General features: G+C 38.1%; 1 long non-coding RNA gene across 2 annotated transcripts in view; it reads right to left on the bottom strand.

The window, feature by feature from the left end:
• LOC105935549 overlaps window positions 1-18,787 on the bottom strand; it is a 58,543-nt gene extending 39,756 nt beyond the window's left edge. For both annotated transcript variants that reach the window (XR_004930729.1, XR_004930730.1), the window contains exons 1-4: window positions 18,677-18,787; window positions 18,499-18,565; window positions 15,573-15,650; window positions 15,233-15,295 (exon numbers count right to left, since the gene is read on the bottom strand). This is a non-coding gene — a long non-coding RNA (uncharacterized LOC105935549). The remainder of the gene's footprint in view (window positions 1-15,232; window positions 15,296-15,572; window positions 15,651-18,498; window positions 18,566-18,676) is intronic.
• Window positions 18,788-20,177: the final 1,390 nt, after the last annotated feature.

Here is a 20,177-nt window from a genome sequence, read left to right as displayed (position 1 = left end):
AATGAAGGGGATGATTTTCAAGAAAATTGGAACACAGCATTATTAAGTAAAAAAGAGAAAAAAAAGACTACCATAAAGAAATGATTGCTCCATAAATTGATTACCATAATGCAGAGCAGCAGATATTGCCCCACCAGAGACCATAATCCTCTAATGATACTAGTTTTTTTTCTTTTTGTCATATTTTGATAGGATGGGGGTTATCAAACCAGACGAAAGGGTTTTGATGGCAAAGATGTGTTTGCTTTTCAAAATGACACAAGATATAAGAGGATTACACGGCTCATGAATGTGGCCTGCTCCTATCCTCTTATTTATCACTTTATCCACAACAGGCTGCCACGCCGCACAAAAGGCTGATGTTCTCCTGCCTGAATGAATCAGATCAGAGTTCAGATAAGAAAAGAAAATGAGTTAAACACATCATTGATCATCCAAATGTATATGCGTTTGTGCAGGGGGGAGGGGGGGGGGCTGATGATAAGCCTCAACAATTAGGCTGTTTCACAAGCAGCTACACCTTTGATGAAAAGCGCAACTGGTTGAAAATCTATTTTTACAACACCCTGTGCTGTCAGAGCAGGTTTGCCGAAACAAAAGCAGGACAGGATGATGATTGCTGATTATCATCTTGTCAAGAATAACACGGAGCTACAGAGCTAGGTGATGCTATTTATATTAACCGAGAAAGTGATAAAAGAACAAACAGATCGTTTTCTCCATCATTTACATGCCCTGATGGGAAGGAAGGGAAAAAAAAAAATCCCAAGGTATGACACTTCGCCACAGCATCTGGTTGTGCATCAAGTCTTCAAGGCTCTGCAGCCTGCATTCATTTTAAGTGCCCATACAAGAAGCTGTCTACATGATGAGTAGGCCACCTTTCCTTGTCATAGCCTAAATATATAGAACAGTTTTCCTTCACCGTCCTGCCTTTCAAACAGGTCGCCAGGTAAAACAATCAGGGCCGGCTTGTGTCTGAGCTGACGCTTCGTTTGCTGTTGATTTATCTCTTAAACAACCTCTCCTGGTGCTTCCACTGCTAAAGGTGAGATGCACAGCCAGTGCTGGTGACAGAGATTGACTAGGTGCACTGGCAAGAGGGAGGAATGATGCGGTTTTAAAAAATGCATCACCGTTAAATCAAAGAGTAACCTTGAACGAGTTCAGCTGATGCCGACTGGGTGACACGTTCTGCCCCCTGCGCTCGCCGTCATTTGGGCAAAGTGGCGGTCCGGTTCCTCGATGACCAAGGCTGCTCACACTGACATTCTGCCCCAACCAAAGCAACATTTAACTTCTGTGGAGCACCAACTAGAAGAAAAGCACACATATAAAGAGCGTCGTCCTTTAATTTAAGAACAATCTCACAACAAAAGGTGTTTTAGTCACACCTTCTCAGTTATTGGTCATATTTGTCTTCTTTTAAAGGCTAGAAAATACAGAAACAAGTGAATGAAACCACCTAAATAATCAAATTATTATCAGTCTGCCATCTTTATGCACCATCAATCATAACTAACCCCAATTATCAAAGCATTTGCTTTGATTGAAAAATAAAAAAAAGCAAAGCTACTCATGATCCTTCAAAAGTGCCTTTTTTTCAGGGAAAAGTTACATTTCAAGTGGATGAATCATAGTGAAGTTCAAAAGTCTATTGACTTTTAATGCAATTCATTAAACGGATAGAGCTATTTTAGGGTTCCTTTAAAAGATTATGATCTGTAAGCATCTCACCTATAGCAGGTAACTCTTAGCCGTGCATTTTTTGTATGCACCACCATTATCATACAATGTAACCACTGTGGCTGCAACAACAACTTAAATGTTGACCAAAAAAAATGACAATTTAAAATTTTAGGGAAAAGTCATGTAAACTATGCAGCTGTGTGTGTGTGCACTCATTTTGATTCACATGTAGGAGATTTTCTGGTATATTTACTAACCTTCTGAAGGTTGATGGGCCTTATTGGGGCCAGAGCCTTGGCCTAATGCAGACCTTCAGTCTTAGGATAAGGGGTTAGAGGAGTGGTGAGAATAAGGGTTAGGTTAAAGGCGGGCTAAATTAGAAATACACAGGCAATGGTTAGGGGTAGGGTAAATGTAAGGCACCAATGCTGTTGCTAAAATGAATGGCAGTCTATACAAGGTCCCCATGTGGGTAGAAATGCATGCACGCAACGTGTGTTTGTGTGTGTGTGTGTGTGGTATTGTCTCCATTCTCTGCCAGCAAGGTGAATGCAAACAGCACAAAGCTGAACTCTCCTTGCTTGTTGACACTGCTGCGCCGCATTAGCATCTAAAGCATTTAACGAGGTGTAAGCGTCCTTTGGGAGACGCCTCGAGTGGTGTGGCGAGCAGCTTGGCTTGTAACAAATTCTCCCCGGTAAAAACACACTGGACATGTTGCGCTGAAGTGACAGAATCAAACTAGTAGTACTTGCAAATAAACCCCAGTGTCGTGGAGTGATTGCAAGAAGCCAAACGCCCCCTGTGAGAGTTGCCATAGTTCATAATAACAGTGACATCCAGCGTTTCCTGATGGGGATCGCACACTGCTGTTGTGTTTTGCCCTTAGTTTTCAGCAGGATCATTTGGTGCACGGACATTTTTAGGGTTTTATAAATGCGCAGTAATGATTCTGGGAGATTAAACAAGCCCTAATGAATAACGGTTGCTGATTGAATACTATTTTAAATGTTTGCCAGCATGTTAGGAGGAGCAAGCATTTACCAAACCTGAATAAATAATAAAGGCATATGTAGCTATTGAAATAAGGTGAACAGACTAAGACCGAAAACCAAACTAGTTGAACATATAGTTCTATAAAACAACATGACAGTCAGTTTTTCAATAAGTTTTGTCTTTAAGTTGTAAACAATGATTTAACATGATTAATACTTTAAAAACACATTACCTGCATGTAAAACGTACAGGTCATAGTGTATAGAAATCTACAGAACTAGATACATAATGCACTCAAAGTACAACCTTTTGGGGTTTTTTTTCATTTTTTTTTCCATCTGGGTTTCCATGCATTCTGTGGGATTGCAGTGAAAACATTGAGCTTTGTGCTGAAAACACTGCAAAGGTTTCAGGATAATTCTGCAACAAAAAAAAAACAAAACAAATGGAAGTGCTTCATGTAGAGAACCGGGGTAGAATAAGATGGCAGATTGATGCCGAGTCCACTTAAACCAGCCAGACTCAATACGCTTCATTACAGGCGCATATAGTCACAAATGCAGCACTTCATTCAGTTATGCACAAGGCACACAACTAAGTCCTACATTCTGATTGTGCACTTTGGAGTGTTTAACATGTATAAGAGTACCTCTTCTGTAAAACTGTGGTGAACAGGAGCAGAAATCCAATGAAAAACATCAAAACTGAATAGAAAAGTATTCGCAGCAGCACATGCTCTGAAGAACATTCTTGTCGCCACTTGTTTCAGCGCCTGTACTAACAATACTGCCCTCCATGGTTCACGAATCATCCATCACGTATCGGCTCCAACGTATAGGGCTGAGAACCTTTGCTACAGGAGCGCCTCCTTATGTTCAAACAAAAAGTCTTAAATTGACCCAAAGCTTGACCTAAATACGGCTTGATCATAGTTAATTTTTTTCAACAAATAAAATAGTTATTAAAGAATATGCTCAGCTTGTTTTGAATATATCTGATTTTGAACTCTTGAACCAGAACTGATCCATGAAGAGAAATAAATGTTTCATGAATCAATTTCATTTACTGCTAGGAATTAAAACTCACCTGTCACTTTATTAAGCACACATGTTTGACTCCCTATTAACATAAATGGCAAATCAATCTATACCATAGCAGTAGTTCAATGCATCTAGAATTAGGGATGTCCAACTGGATCCCAATCAGGTTTTTTTTTCTTCCAGCTCTGGATCCCGGCAGTGTCAAACATGTCAGCCACACGTTGAGGAGACACAGTCCCGATCAGCCAGTTTCCAACCATCACAGCCTGTTTTCTTGCTTGCGTGCAAAACGTCAGTAGCAAGTTCCTGGACTTCATTTTGTTGATCAAATCTGGGTGTACGACTCCAGATTAAAGTGCTTTAAACCTTTTACTGTGACGTTCCCAGCTGGAGGGCTACAGGAGCTACAGCCTGTGTCATTTAACCAACCCCGCCAGCTGCAGTCATGTACCACACATCTCTGGGGCACAGGGGGCAGCACTAATCACAGTTCAAACATTTACATCACATTTGGATTTAAAAAAAAAAGTGCCCAGTTTCTGAGGCAAAAGAATTACTTTTTAAAATGTTATTTGCACAACTAAAACCACATAAAAAAAACACTTAAGAGCCAAATTGTCTACCCAATGTTTACCTCTCTGGATGTAAAGATCATCAGCAAGAGAAAGGTCAGACCGATCTTAAACAAATATTGACATAGCCGAGAGCCTTTACATAACATTATAGTAGCTATGGTGACAAAGTTAACTAGTGTTGAAGCATCTAAAAGTCTCTCTGCAGAAATTATGGCTGGGAATAAATATCTCCGGCAGTCAAGAAAATGTGAGTACACGGAATAATAAGGAGACACAAGGCTATTTTACTACGCAGTAGAGCTACTGAGTTATAAAACATATACATGGCATTACATTTGATACCTATTCATATCAGGGGCATACAACAACAACAGCATTAAAAAAAAAAAAACATCCTGATCGGCAGAATCTCGAGGCACTTTACAAAGTCAAAATCAATTATATTATACAGATTGGTCAAAAATTTCCTATATAAAGGGAACCAGTTGATTGCTTCAAAGTCCCGACAAGCAGCATTCACTCCTGGAGAAGCGTAGAGCCACAGGGAGAGTCATCTGCATTGTACATGGCTTTGCAGCAATCCCTCATACTGAGCAAGCATGAAGCGACAGTAGGAAGAAAAACCACCCATTAGCAGGAAGGAAAAACCTCCAGCAGAACCGGGCTCAGTATGAACGGTCAAGATTGTGTTTACACTGTGGTCTACAGAGGTGGATATCATCAGCAACAATACTAGTGTAAGCTGTGCTATTTAGACATCGCTCAGTTAGTAACAATGTGCCCCAAAGTGAGCCAACAATACATCTTCCACAACGTTACGAAACCAACAGCAGCCTGCATTCAGGTGTGGATAGTAGCCTAGGATTCCTGTTCTGAGGAGACAAAATCTTATTTTTAACACCCTGCTGAATCTATTCCATAAAGAACTGAAGCAGTTCTCACTGGTAATTATTATTGTCAAGGTATTAGCAAGGTGTCCCTAAATAAAGGTGTCCAGGAAGTGTCTGACTATGTAAAAACATGAAGGTTCAGGATGAATTTCACGGGAATGCAGACATTAGAAGGTATGAAGAACATGTCAGTAGGACAAAAAAAATTTACCGACAGAAAGCAGAGATGGAGTAAAATAATTAACCAACAGACACAATGGAAAAAACTGATTATTCAACAATGAAAATAGCTGTAGTCCTAGTTATCGACATGCTTTAAGGAAAAACGTTTAAATAAAGAAAATTAATCAATTATTAAAACAAGTCAAGGACTGATAAACTAATGTAGCTTTACAAGAGGGCTGCAGTCAACTATTCCTAACAGTACCAAATAAAAAAATAAAAAAATTAAGTCATGGTAATATCAAACTGCAATGTGTTCCCTCCTTCTTCTTTGCTCTCCATCTTATCTGTGATCTTTAACATTTTGAATAACGTCATCTGTCTCCGGTGTGAGACTCAAATATTACACCAACATGTTAAATGAAAGTTCATTTAAACTTGGAGCACATTGACCAACATTCATTGCACCCCAGTCTTTTGCGATATGAATGTCAGACACGCTAATGTTGCAATAATGATACATTTGCGATATGTTGAGCAGCCTTACCTAACAGTCATAATTTATTTATTTTTATTTATAATCATCTTTATTGTCAATGAACATACATTCCAATGAAATGTGTTCTCTGCATTTTAACCCATCCCCTAGTTGGAGCAGTGGGCTGCCACTGTGCGGCGCCCGGGGAGCAATCTGGGGTTACGGGTCTTGCTCAGGGACCCAGAGTGGCAGTCTGTGGGAGTTGAACCCAGAATCTCTGGGACACAAGCGTAATCTCTAATGCGGTCTAACCACTAGGCCACCACTCCCCCGTCAGCGCTGCAGTTTTTCAGGTATTCAGAAAAGTAAACGTTGTCTCTTCTGGTTTTGTTCTGGTCTTGGAGTCTGAACCCTCCAGACCCCTTAGGATAATCAGAACCTTACAGAACATGAAGGACATTTTAAATACCACACATTTTCCAAAACGGGTACCAACACAGTGATTTAAGGACCGGCAGGATGAGATTCATGTCCCTGTTTTTGGTCAATACGCCGGTAGCAGCATTGTAGATAAGAGAAATCGGATTCATTTGCAAGAGACACCATTACAACATTACAACCATCTGACTATGTTAACAATTAATTTACCAATACTTGTTACACTGCGATCTAAAATCAATTTGGACAATTTAAATTTATGTAATTATTTTTGTGTGTGTGGGAAAAGAAAAGATTACTTTATCTGAGGTTAAAAAGAAGTTATGCTGCAGCCGGTAATTCCCAGCTCTCAGTTTTGTACCTCAAATGACAAGAACACGATAAATGGTAACAACGCGATTAATCAGGATATGCTTCATGCATTAAGGCAGATCTGAAAAAGTATAAATATCTGCGTATTTTTAGCACGTCTGTCAAGCACCCTAATGTAAAAGGACAGAGTCAGGGGTTGTTAGATTGTCTCAGACTAAATGACCTCTGCAATCACTTGAATGTAGTACTAATCAAAACTATGTTCACAGTAGGTCAAGTGTTAGAAAATCAACATTTGTGAACTTGTTGCTCTGTCAGACCAGCTGACAATTTTCTCTTTTTCTCTCTTCCATTATCCCTGAAATGTCAAGAGAAAAAGTGGAATGGGTCCTACGAAAGAACCACTTTCATAATAAGAACGCACCAGATGTGAATATGAAATTACTTTTATTATTCTTGCTCACTGCAGGACTCACTCCCCGAGCTAATAAATGGGTTTTAGCAGGCGGACTAACAAAGTATTAGAGTGCAGCCTAAAGGGGGAAAAAATTAAAACCCCAGCGGTCCTCCAGCTACAACGGCTGAACTTTACATAATACTTGTTCGTGCAGATTACTAAATCAAGGAACTACATTTATTTACGCTTTTTAATAAGGAACCACAGCCTCGGAGGAAATTCTGCATTGAGACGACTGGTGGTGGCGCTTGCTGCTGGGAGCCACCAGTGAACCTATATTTTCAGAGCAAAATGTCTTCTAGGCTGTTATGGCACACATAAAGCATCAGGACTAAGAGACGTAGTGTGCATACAAACATTAGAAATAAAACACCTTCCAAGGAAGAACCCTTGCTTTGCTCTCCGCTTTCCAATTTAGTTTCTGGGGAGAGACTATTATCAGTATCTGACTTTTTTTTTTCTTCTTTTTTTTTTTTTTTACTCCAACTTCCTCCACATTCATTGAGACATGTCATCCATCTATCTCAGCCTCCGGGTCCAGTAGCTCCTCGGCCATGAGTGCCTGCTGCGGCGGGGCTGTATTTCAGCATGTTGAAGTGCATGGAGAATTCCCATGAAGGGTAAGGGATTATGGATTTTGGCCTCTAAGCTGCCTGGATGCCCAGTGCGGATGTCTCTGAGCATAGTAATCTTCAAACAGCACGCAGAGTGATGAGTGGGCACCGAGGAGTTCTAGTCAGGATCTAAATGTGTTCCACCGAGTTAGAAAGAGATGGGGGGGAGAGCAAGAGAGGGAAAAAAACCCATTTGATGCAGAAATGGAAAGGATCGACTCGGTGGATCCTCGGGGCGAGAGGCGCTTTTGATCCTGTGACCTGTTTTGAGCCTAAAGTCTGCGCTGAAAACTCGTGCAGGGCTACAGATCGTTCCGGAGCGGTGCTAACGTAAATGTCACAGTTCCTCATCACTGCACATAACTGCGGAAGGAAAAGCTCAATTGAGCAATTTTGAGGAGGTGGTGGGGGTCATGCCAGGCACTGTCTGAGGGGGCGTGCAAATGTTAATGAGACCGCTGATTCAGATGCGTCTCTGAAAAAAAAAAAAATGGCCGCTGTACGTCAGGATTCCTGACATCGCCCAGCGTACGGCCAACGGGGCGTAATGTGAAAAACACTGCTGATTAATGCGAAGGAAAGAACGCACGAGTGGAACAGTGGAAACTCTGGGTTAGAAAATTACAGAGAAAAATCGATGACGCTCGTCCCTGATCAATATCTGAAAGGAATTTCTCTGATTCTGTCTTAATTTAATTAGACCACCCCCGCCCCTATAAAAAAAAAGAATCACTTAATTTAATACCCTGATTGGTTCCTGCCTTATTAAAGTGAACTCAGATTGCTTTAATGCCATGTAGGAACTGGAATTAGGAACATAAGTGGACAGGGAAGATCAGATAGGGTGAAGGACACAGGCATTTAGAGAGATTACACTCTCTTTTCGTAATAGCGGCTGGATCTTTCAGTTTATATCAAAGAACTTAAGATGATATCGCAGGTCATGGTCGGGAGCTGCATCAAAAAAAAAAAAAAAAAACTTCCTGCAGCAAATCAGGAGATATTTTGAAGTTAAAGATGCAAAACATCCCAACAACGACACGTTTCCTGAGCGCAGCGGATGAAAACAAGCTGCATTGTACGCGACGTGACCTTCGGCGGCTGAAGGATCAAAGGGTTCAACGTTCCCTCGGTGGTAATCAAATTAAGTCTGCAAAGCTTTACACAGAGCTCACTTTCCAACTCTAAATCCATAACCTGCTGTTTAAATGTACCTCACGGTAACTGTTCAGAGAGAGCTGTATGCTGCTCACACACTCCTGGAGACGCTGCAGCACAAATACTGTCCAAGGCTACAAACAGGTACATCAATTTGGGAGCATGACAAGAAATTCCCTTTAGGTGACAACAAAATGTACATGCCATTAGATCAGCTGCAGTATACTGTGATGAAATAAATTGAAGCCAACAGATGAAAGCTCGGGGCCCCAAACACCAGAGAGACTATGAAGGTGATTGGCCCTTCCTTTGGGCTACACTGCCATCTTTTGGACAGAAACGGAAATGCACCCCAAGCAGAGGTATTAAAACAAACTGGAGGTGAAAATATTTAAACATAAGAACGTTTTTATTTATTTATTTATTTATTTATCTTTACCGGATACAGTCTTCCCATTAATATTCAGGTGTACCTTACAACCGTGGCGATGAGACAAAAACCAAGACAAATAGGTTCATTAGAAGCAAAATAATAAAATTATTTTGCATAACTCGCTATTTTTACACATTGAGTTTCACATTTGCCCAAGACTAGCATTAATTCTGCATAACCTTCTAAATTCCTCCACAAACACATCTTACTTTCACACGTCACAAATCGTAAAGAGAGCAAATTTAATAAATTCAAAGATATAACATACAGAGCATCCTTTACTATTAGAGGTGCCCCATGCCCAGCTTGTGGGTTTTGGCCAGAGAATTTTATTCTCCTCGTCAGACTAAAGCACGGCTCCAGCTAAAGTCCCAGTAGTGTTTTACCAAAGTTCACACATTTAAGTTCGTCATGTTGAACAAGAAAAGCTTTTTCCTGCCAGCGCTACCAATCAACTAGTTGGCACGTACATTAGTGTAAATTGTTGCTTTTATACCTCTCTTACCACTTGTCCTCACTATGCATGGCAGCAACAGTTCTAGTTGTTTTCTATTTAATGCTCTGACTGAAAATAAGGGCAAGTTCAGACGTGTAGCTATTTTTTTGTATCCATTTCTGACTTAAGAAGATCGAGACACATTGGTCTTACCTGAAGGCCATGTGCTTTGTTCTTGAGAAATGGGCCTTTATAACCCAGAGAAACAGGAAGCCATGGGTTACCAAATAGATGTTTTCCAGAAACTTTAATCATCTTAAAATAGTAAAGCATAGATTACAAATATGAATATTTATTTCTACATTTACTTTACAGGATTTGTTAGCGTTACCGGTAATGGCACCAGTGGAGCCAGAATGAGGTTAAACGCCAACATTTCTTAATAAGGCATTTTATTCCCCACACTAAATAAATGTACTAAATAAATGTAATGTAAAGTTTGAATTTTACCAAATACTTTAGTGTTAAATTATGCAACAGAAGCCTCCCCCCCTCCCCCATCTTTATCAGGAGGTGTCGATAACCGGGGTTGAGTGGGACATATTTTGATATTTCCATTCGTTTTACTGGAACATTATAATTCAGATTTTTACTTCACTCAATAATACAGCATATATTATGAACCTATGCAATTAGCAAGTGATTTCAAGATAAAGGTAAGATGACAACTCTGAGTCAGTGGCATGTTATAATTAAATACCAGAGATGGTTTAAAGTGAAATCATCTGGTCAACTTTTGACAAATGAGTGGAAATTTGACCCCTTCTAACCTTTTAATCTGAAAACAACAAACAGCCCACAAAGCAAGCAGACTTCATTTCTGAACAGCTACAGGGGCTCGTTCTTCATACGTTGATTAAAACATCCAAGATTAAATGAGACATCCAAGATAATATCATCGGGCTAATCATGATCCGCCTAATTTGGGTTCTTCGAACACACCTGTTGTTTATGATTAGTATGGCTGGATTGAGTTATCTGAGATAACTGCGCGTTCATGCGTTTGTTTAAAAGGGGAAATGTATCGATAGTAGAAACAATGATCAGCAGCGCTGCTATTGGCTGTTCAGCATGGCCAAAGAACGCCCACAGTTTTTCTCCCAAGCAGAACACGAGCTTTTAATAGAAGGTTATGCCGAATTTGAATCATAATTAAAATGACAGGGGATTTACACAGTAGTCACAAAAAAGTTACTGGAATATTACAAACGATAGTGAATAAAGAGTTTTAAGTCAACTTAAAGATAACTATAACCTGGAAAAATGTGATTTCTTTAGATACATTCAGCTAAGATGCCATTACAATAAAAATATAAAATTTTTGGAGGAAGATGAGACAGGTATACTTAAAATCTTATTAGATTCCAGCAACGGCAGACCTCCCAAAAAAAAAAAAAACAATATCCAAACTTATACTCATGTCTACAAACAGAGAGAAAATGTAATACAACATGTCTTAAGGTTAAATGGGAAAAAGAAGCTAAAATAACAATAATTGATGATGTTTGGTTAAATATTTGTAATTTTGTGATCCACACGTCAAGTTCTGACCTATGGAGTGAATTTTCCTGGACATGCATGGTGCGTTTTTGTGTTACACCTAACATTAAAAGTAAACATTGTAACGACTCTGAGAAGGCAAAATGTTGGACGAACTGTAGGAATGTGTCTGCAGAACATTTTCATGTCTTCTGGGAATGTACTAAGATCGCACCCTACTGGTCAGGAGTGATAAAAGAAATCAATACTAAAATGGACTTAAATTTACGCTGTAATTTTTTTACGGTTTTCCTGGGTTAGTTTACCCCAAGAGCTGAGGAAGTCCGATATCTCCTACTAACATTAATAGCAGGTGCAAAGAAAGCTATAACTCGCAGGTGGCTTGATGCGGAACCACCATCATGTTCGGACTGGAAGGACATAATTGAGGAAATTCACACATTGCATGACTTTTTCATTAACACTTGCCACTTATAAATACAATAAATACTGGAGAAAATGGAACATTCATCAGAACTTGACACCAACTGTATGAGTAATGTAATTACTTTTTTCCTTTTTTTTGATTATTATTCAACTGCTTCTGTCAAACTAGTTGCTCTGTAATTTTTGTTGGAGGGGGGTCCAATTGTTCAATGTATGTACGTATGTATGTATGTATGTATGTATGTATGTATGTATGTATGTATGTATGTATGTATATTTCTAAAACTACTAAAATGACAAAAATAAAGTATTAAAAAAAACAGGGAACACCTCAAAGTCTGCTAAAGTCAGGAGAGAGGGCTGGCAAAAAGTATCAGACAAATTAAATGCGTAAATACTGTCCATGGTAGATGTTTCTATCACTTTCTACAGTATGTATTTGTGCATTTTAATAATTTCATATTTACTTTGTTCTTTTTATATCAGAGCCTCCACAGGACCACTAGAACATGGGGACAAGTAAAAGTGAAATACAAGAATATTCTACAAAATGGTAGCCTTTAATTATTATACTTTATTTTAAAAAGCCACTTTTTCCTGTTTTTTAAAAGCCACTTTTAAATGCACTCAACAAAATAAAATCACTCCGTGTTGAGCACTTAATGTGTGGTTCCAACAAATTAATTATGTAAATAACAGCCTCACGAGAAAAACGATATCTCTCTACAATTACACTGTCGCGCTGCGCTAAAGGGTCCCATCTGTCTCGCAATGCACGATTAATTCGAAAAGCTCTGAGAATTATTCTTGCACCTTCCGCAACAGGTTGCTGTCGTAAAAACGGACATGGCTACGACAGACTTCGCCATCTCCTCCGCTTATAAACCTGCGATCAAATCCTGTTTACATGAAATAAGCCTGCTCGCGAGCAGGTTTAAGCTGGCGCACATGTTGCTATGACAACAAGTGCAGGAAGTCTTTCGAAGAACCAAACGATCCAAGATCATGCCAAATCGTCAACAATCAAATCCAGCTAACTGAGTTAGCAACGTACGAAGAACGGGCCCCCTTGCCTACACAAATAAGTTAGTGTGAAGTTAAAGAAGTTTCCCTAACCAAAAAGTCAATTAGAACAGAACAGAGAGAGCCACCAAGATCGCCACAACCACATCTGGAAACAAATCCAGATTAATGATGTGGAGGAAGCAAAAGAGCAAATGAGTTCAGGAAACCCAAGAACTTAAGACAACTGAGGCTGTCACAAAGAAAAGGCAAAGATGTCACAAAGCTGGTGTGCAAAACTAATGACCAGTTTCTAGAAACATTTATACCTCGTAGAGGTCATGCACTTGCATCATTGTTCCACATAGCGCCACCCAGACACGCTCCGCTGTGGAACAACGCAGGTAACTTAGCTCCCAGAGTCAGAATGGGTAGAGGAAGTGTAGTCAGATAAAACTTAAAGACAACGCTGCCTGATGATAACCTACACTGTAGGCCATTAAACATTATACATGGACAGAACCGCTGTTAACGAAAAATGCACCCAACTGTTCTGAGAAAACATGCAAGTCCAGTTTGAACAATTATTCTTCATTTTTTTAAGAGTTAATATTATAGCTGTAGTGAAAAGGCCACAAGTAAAAAGTAATTTAAAGCCTGGTAATTCTGTTTCCGTGTACACACGTTAAAGTGCTACAATTCTACGTTTCTGGAGAAGAAAAGAAATCAATTGACATTTACTGATTGCTGCTTTCACTTCGCTTATACAAGCCTTGATTTGATTGTGAATGGCTGGATTGATTCCCTTTGCCCACTCTGGGACATTACAACATTAGCAGGCATCTCTAGGTCAGAGCAACGCTTTCAGCTGAACCACAGTGGGAATTATACGGAGATAATTATGGGAGGATAATGCATCACACAATAACCCTGGCACTGAGATGTCACTGTCACTAAGAATGTACACGTGTTGCAAAACCGGCAGCAAAAAGCAGTGTTTTGGAGTTCATAATGGCCAGGTCTGCTGTCCTCTAACAATACTGCTTATACTGTCAACGGACCAGGCACAACTCTCCTATGAATAAAAGCTAAACTGAAGAAAACATACCAATGGGATTTCCACTATAAACGTTTATTGGACATTTAGTTTTTGTCGTCTTAACAGACATTATTGGAAAGCGTGAGAGAACACAGGTGATTGTTGACAGTCTGTTTAAATTTGCTTATATGACTTGCTTCGTATAATCATGACAATGATTTACCAAATTGTTCCTTTTAGTTAAGGATTAAAAAAATGAGAATTTTAATTCTACTTCAGTCCCACTGATACATTAATTGTCAGTGCCAACTAAAAAAAATAGGTATAATTAAAAGGCTTATTTACCTTTTGTAGCTGATGCACAAAATGGTGGAAGCAAAAATATGAACTAAACACCGACTGAATTTAATGTAACTTTTGACGTAAACTTGCTAATTTTGTAGAATATCACTTCTTGTTGTACTCCTTATACAGTAACACAGAGTCTAATGAGATAATAGTAACTGGGTTAATTCAATGGCTATAGGTTCTGCTGGAGAGCGTACAGTAACCTGCTTACCACAACAGCCGTGTGTAGCCTCTTAACATATTAAAGTAGGTAACTTTACATTAGAGACCACAAAAATCCTATGTGACGTTCCCCCAAGGGTCCATCCTGATTCCCCTCCTATTCAATATCTACATGTTCCCTTTAGCTCAGATCATAAAAAAACCAACATAAGTTACCAAAACTATGCAGACACACAGCTCTACATCACCATGTCACCAGGTGACGATGAACCCATTCAAGCACTGAGTAAATGCTTAGAAAAAAATCAATACATGGATTTACCAAAATTTTCTTCAGATCAATAAAAAACAAAATGAAGTAATAATTTTTGGACCAATAGAGGAGAGATCAAAAGTTAGCACACAGCTTCAGCTGCTTCAGCTAGGAACCACTGATCAGGCCCGAAATCTGGGAGTAGTGATGGACTCAGACCTGAACCTCCAAAAACATCTAAACACAATTAAAAGGTCGGCTTTCTATCACCTGAAGAACATTTCCAGGATTAAAGGACTAATGTTTGAGCAGGATTTAGCAACTAAATACATCACAGTGCATCAACCCTCCAGACCACTCGGGTCTTCTGGCTCAAATCTGCTCTGCATACCTAGAGGCAGAACCAAACACGGAGAAGCAGCATTTAATTTTTATGCTCCACTTACCTGGAACAAACTCCCAGAGGATTGTAAAAATCGCTGAAACCCTAAATTCATTTAAATCAAGATTATAAACCTATTTGTTTAGAGTTGCCTTAAAATGTTAAAGCTCGTAGTCCAACTTGTCTTATATGTTGACCTGCTGCTACTATTCTACAACGTGCTTTCCTCTGCAATGTTTTCCGTCTGTGTCTCTAATGTTTTTCTTTCCTCTGTAATGTTTTCTTTTTTTTTGTTCATGTACAGCAATTTAAATCATCTTGGTACGGAACAGAGCTTTATAAATAAACTTGCCTTGCCTAAAGTGTACATTAAAAGTATTACCTTAATAACAGTAATGGCGTGGCGCTCCTTGACTGCCGGCCGTCTTTCTTGTAAACAGGAGAACTGTGAAGATGGAAAACTTTTTAACCAGTCTGTCTGTATGATTCAATAGAACTGCCTTAATACACATATGACATATTGTGAAATGGCGCCATTTGATTAAACTGAACTGAAACTGAATTGCGTGACGAGTCTGTGCAAAAGAAAGAAATCGGGTAAGGGAGCTTCACATTAGTCATACAATAGGACAAAACTGTGGTTCCTCCATCACTTCTTCTCACTTTAAACCATCCGAACGATATGGTGGAGATTTTAGTGGCAGAAATGGAAATTTTTATACCTTGAGACTGGTAACCAGGACCTTGATGGGTGTGAGCAAAGAGGGTTGAAACTCTGCTGTGCTTGATACAGATGAGAACTGTAAGAGAATTGCAGAACAAACACACTGTGGCATAAATAAGATTTATATATATTTGCTTAATAAAAGCACACGGTATGGACCTGTTCTGTAAGAAACATAACATTAATAACAGTTTTGATCTGCCACTGTACAGAAAAGGAAATCAACTTGTGCTTAAACTACAGCAGAGACCTGACCCAGCACCTGAGTTATGCTCCATCCTGCTGTATACCAAGTTCTCAGCTAATCTTGACAATTAAGCTAAATTAATTAAAAGTTTGTACTTAAACATTAAATGTGGCACAGTAAATTCCAAACTTAAATCTAGTAGAGCATAGAATTCCAAATATATACTTTAAACTCTTGTAGCATAAAGTCACTGAACATGTTTCTCCAATAAAAAAAAAACCTGAAAAGAAAATATTTTGTAAAAAATATACGTGATGCTATTAGATGACAGAAATCACCAAATTATATATATATTAAATATATTTATATATATTATTATTATTTATACAAAATGTTGGTATGTATTAAATTTATAATTTCACTAGATTATCTGAAATAAATCATTCATACAATCATTCAACTTTGATTGAAATGTACAAAAATGCACAAAGATGATTAGGATCATTAAATGGTGACAAACTTTGGCTAGAATTGTCACAGTCTATAGTGATATTGCAAAAAATATATAAGCAAGTGTCTCCTGACAGTTGCCAGCAAATGTGACTAGATTTAAGAGAAAAATTAATTCTGTTCTCAATGTCAGAGTCTGACACACTTCCAATTTTAGGACCAACTCCCATTTGTCTATATTTCTTTCAGTAGAAGTTGTACAGAGCGCATAATTCATCAAACTAAGGTGTCCAAAGTGTAGGGGGCCCACTTGCAATAATTCTGCGTGGCCCCTGCAACCCCGCCAACCACTGTTCAAGAATGATCCAAACTTGGCCTATCCAGCAAATAGAGCTGACACAGACAGACATTTTTAACAGTTTTTCTTTTAGGATTAGATTGTCAGCGACAGATTTATGTCTTTTTAAATGAACCACTTTTAGGAAAATCATCAATTATTTTTCTTTTATTAGCCATATTTATTTGTATTTTTCTAATATCATACTAAGTGGGGCCACAAACATGGCTAAATACAGCAAGAATGAAAAAAAAGTTAGAATTTTTATTCCCGGAAATTAAAAATTATCTAAACAACATAGAAAATATTCATCCCAAAAAGTGAGGAAACTATTTACCCTTCTTTTATTAAATCAAATGTCTCAGACACTTTTCAGACCTACAAAAAATCTTGTTTCGAGAAATATTGCATGCTTAATTTGTTGCCGAGCATGTAACAGATTTTTTCCCAATTTAAAACAGAAATTAATTTAAAATGTTCTTTCTTTAATGACGCCTGAGTACTTTAAACTTTCTGAAATGGTGCAAAAAGTCTTGGTCCGTTTATTCTTTTCGTAATTCCACGCATGCACACTATTCTGGTTAGCAGAAACCTGTAACCAATTTGAAATTAGTTGTAAGGGGAACAAGCATAGACATAATATAAGAGTAGACGCGTCATTGGGCGGGTTCTGCCTATGCTGCGATGTGTCAGAGCGTCCGCCATCTTAAATGTGGCAAATCTGCAGTTACTCAGTCACTTAAACAGTATCAGAGGGACTTTAATCTCTGAATATACTTTGTATTCGTAGTATTTTTTTTTTTTGTAATATTACAAGTTTATTTTCGTATCCCTTTAGCTTCATTCTCCTGAATTTATTCTCCTAAAGAATAAAAATATTTAAAATAATCTAACCTGGCCCTATTACTCCAGGAGTGAAATAATTCTGCAAACTGTGGCTATTCTGGAAATGTTCCCCCTTAATTCTCATAATATGATGTTTTTATCATAACATTATCACTTTTGTGTTTGTTTGTTTATTTTGACTTTATTGACCTAGGACTTTTTTCCCTCATATTATTAATTTTGCCTCTTTAATACTCACCCAAAAAGTCTGTTCCTAAAGGTTCACATGTGACACGATTTTATGAAATAATGAAGACCACAATGTTTAGATTTACCAAATTGATCCTTATATTCATAACACATACACACACACAATATATATATATATATATATATATATATATATATATATATATATATATATATATATGTGTGTGTGTGTGTATGTGTGTGTGTGTGTGTGTGTGTGTGTGTGTGTGTGTGTGTGTGTGTGTGTGTGTGTATTTATTGCAGCACAGGAATGAGGCATCTTCTCTGATCCACGTTCACAATAACAGAACTCAACTTTTTTCTGCCACATACAATATGGCGGTGACGTTGACGTGCGAACCTGCGCCCTATGACGCGTCTACGTATATGATGTCTATGGGAACAAGTATTGCATGTGGAAATAGTTTTTCTTTAAAATGTTGTGCTGAAGGAACTATTATAGGTTTTCCGGGTTTATATTCAAACTTAAGTGCTGGAAACATGTAGACTTTGATTAGGCCTGCTTTATCTGCTACCAAAGCTTTCTGAAGGAAACATTTGTAGTTGCAAGTTTTATATATTTTCATTGCCGCATTTTGGGGCGGTATCATATTTTAAATGCACTTGAGTTCCCTTTTTTTCATAAAATAATTATCTCAGAAGGTAAACAACCAGTCATAAGCCCCGGAAGTGCTTTGCAACCATGGCTGGATTTGCCATCAGTTTGCTGCAACTTTACGGCGCGGTAAATTGTTGTGCAGAGTTATTTAATAGCAAAGTTTAACAGTTTGCGCATTTAATAACTGAATTAAACCCAACTTTAATAACTGCCACCACCACCCACACATTTATGGAGCCATAGCTTTAATCACTCACTTATCCTGGGTTGAATTGAGCCGCTGACATCGGTGCAGAAGTTTAATTAAAGCGATGGGCACACCTGCTGCAGATAAGTGACGTCAAGGTTATTTCAACTGATCCAGTTAATGTAAAAAAAAAAAGATTCAATCTGATTAAATGTCATAATTCTACTTTAAAAATGTATATTTACCACTAACAGGGTAGTTTACGCACACTTAGAAACTCCCACCTGTTGACCGCGGTGAAGTTGGTTATTGGATATTCAAGCTCCGTGGAGTCAGCGGGATCTAGCTCACGGTTGATCTCTCAGCTGTTCCCTCCTCCCACACGCGGTGGTGCAGTTAGGGACCGTCAACAAATTTTTGAACCAAGCACTCTTGAGAAAAATAAAAATCAATAAATTCCTTATCTTGTGACCAGCTAAGACTAAACTAATATAAAATTATGCTAATAGATAACATTTGTAAGGAACAGTTGTTTTTATTCCATTTTAAGCTATTTTAATTTTTTAAAGATATTTTTAAAGATAAAAAACGATTTTTCTTCAATAGCTTCCAGGTCATGTGACTCACTGATTCAAACACTGGGTTAAATTGTTCTACTACTTTAACCAGATGAGTCACACTCATTTTTATTCCATTTTAAGTATTTTATGTTGTTTTTTTTAGATTTTTTTATAATAAAAATAAAGGATTTGTCTTCAATAGCTTCCAGGTCATGTGACTCACTGACTCCAAATCTGTGTGAAATTGTTCTACTACGTTAGGCTGATGGGGCTCACTCATTTTTATTCCATTTTAAGTCTTTTTCTATTTTTTTAAGATTTTTGTATAATAATTATTTTTTTTATATTTCTTAAATAGCTATCATGGCATGTGACCCACTGACTCCAAATTTGTGTGAAATTGTTCTATTACCTTAGCCAGATGAGACACGATCATTTTTTTTCCATTTTAAGTGTTTTTATATTTTTTTAATTTTTTTATAATAAACATAAAATATTTTTCTTCAATAGCTTCCAGGTCATGTGACTCACTGACTCCAAATCTGTGTGAAATTGTTCTACTACACTAGCTAGATGAGGCACAGCCTAGATGCTGTTGAAACAAAGTACAGTTTTATTGACAACATATAACTCTAAAGTATTTATTTTGAACATTGTTAGACTGAGTACAAAGTTTGCATATAAGTTGCACAATGTACAGTTCCAGCTGCCTTTCTTTGCATTTTCATATTCTGTGCTCTTTATGTCAAGGCACAGGGCATGGAACCATCTGTCACAGTTGTCACTCTGGATCTGTTAAAATACAACAGAAAAGATACCTGTTCAGTTGTATAGTAATACAGTACACGCTCCTCTCCTGTCACAGAGTAGGGTGTTTATTTGCTTGTCATCTATCCAAATCAATTCAATTAAGTTAATTCAATTAAATTTTAGTTATATAGCTCCAATTCATGAAACATGTCATCTCAAGACATTTTCCAAAGTCAAATTCAATCAGGTTATACAGATTGGGTCAGATTATACACATTGGTCAAAAAAATGTCCTATCTAAGCAAAGCCAGCAGGTTGCATCAAAGTCTTGACAAGCAGCATTCACTCCTGGAGAAGCGTAGAGCCACAGTGAGAGTCGTCTGCATTGTCCATGGCTTTGCAGCAATCCCTCATATTGAGCAAGCATGAAGCGACAGTG

This window comes from Fundulus heteroclitus, chromosome 3 (assembly GCF_011125445.2).
Source record: "Fundulus heteroclitus isolate FHET01 chromosome 3, MU-UCD_Fhet_4.1, whole genome shotgun sequence".
NCBI classification, from domain to species: Eukaryota; Metazoa; Chordata; class Actinopteri; order Cyprinodontiformes; family Fundulidae; genus Fundulus; species Fundulus heteroclitus.
Note: the sequence above shows the minus strand (reverse complement) of the source record. Positions and strands in the feature narration are given on the sequence as shown.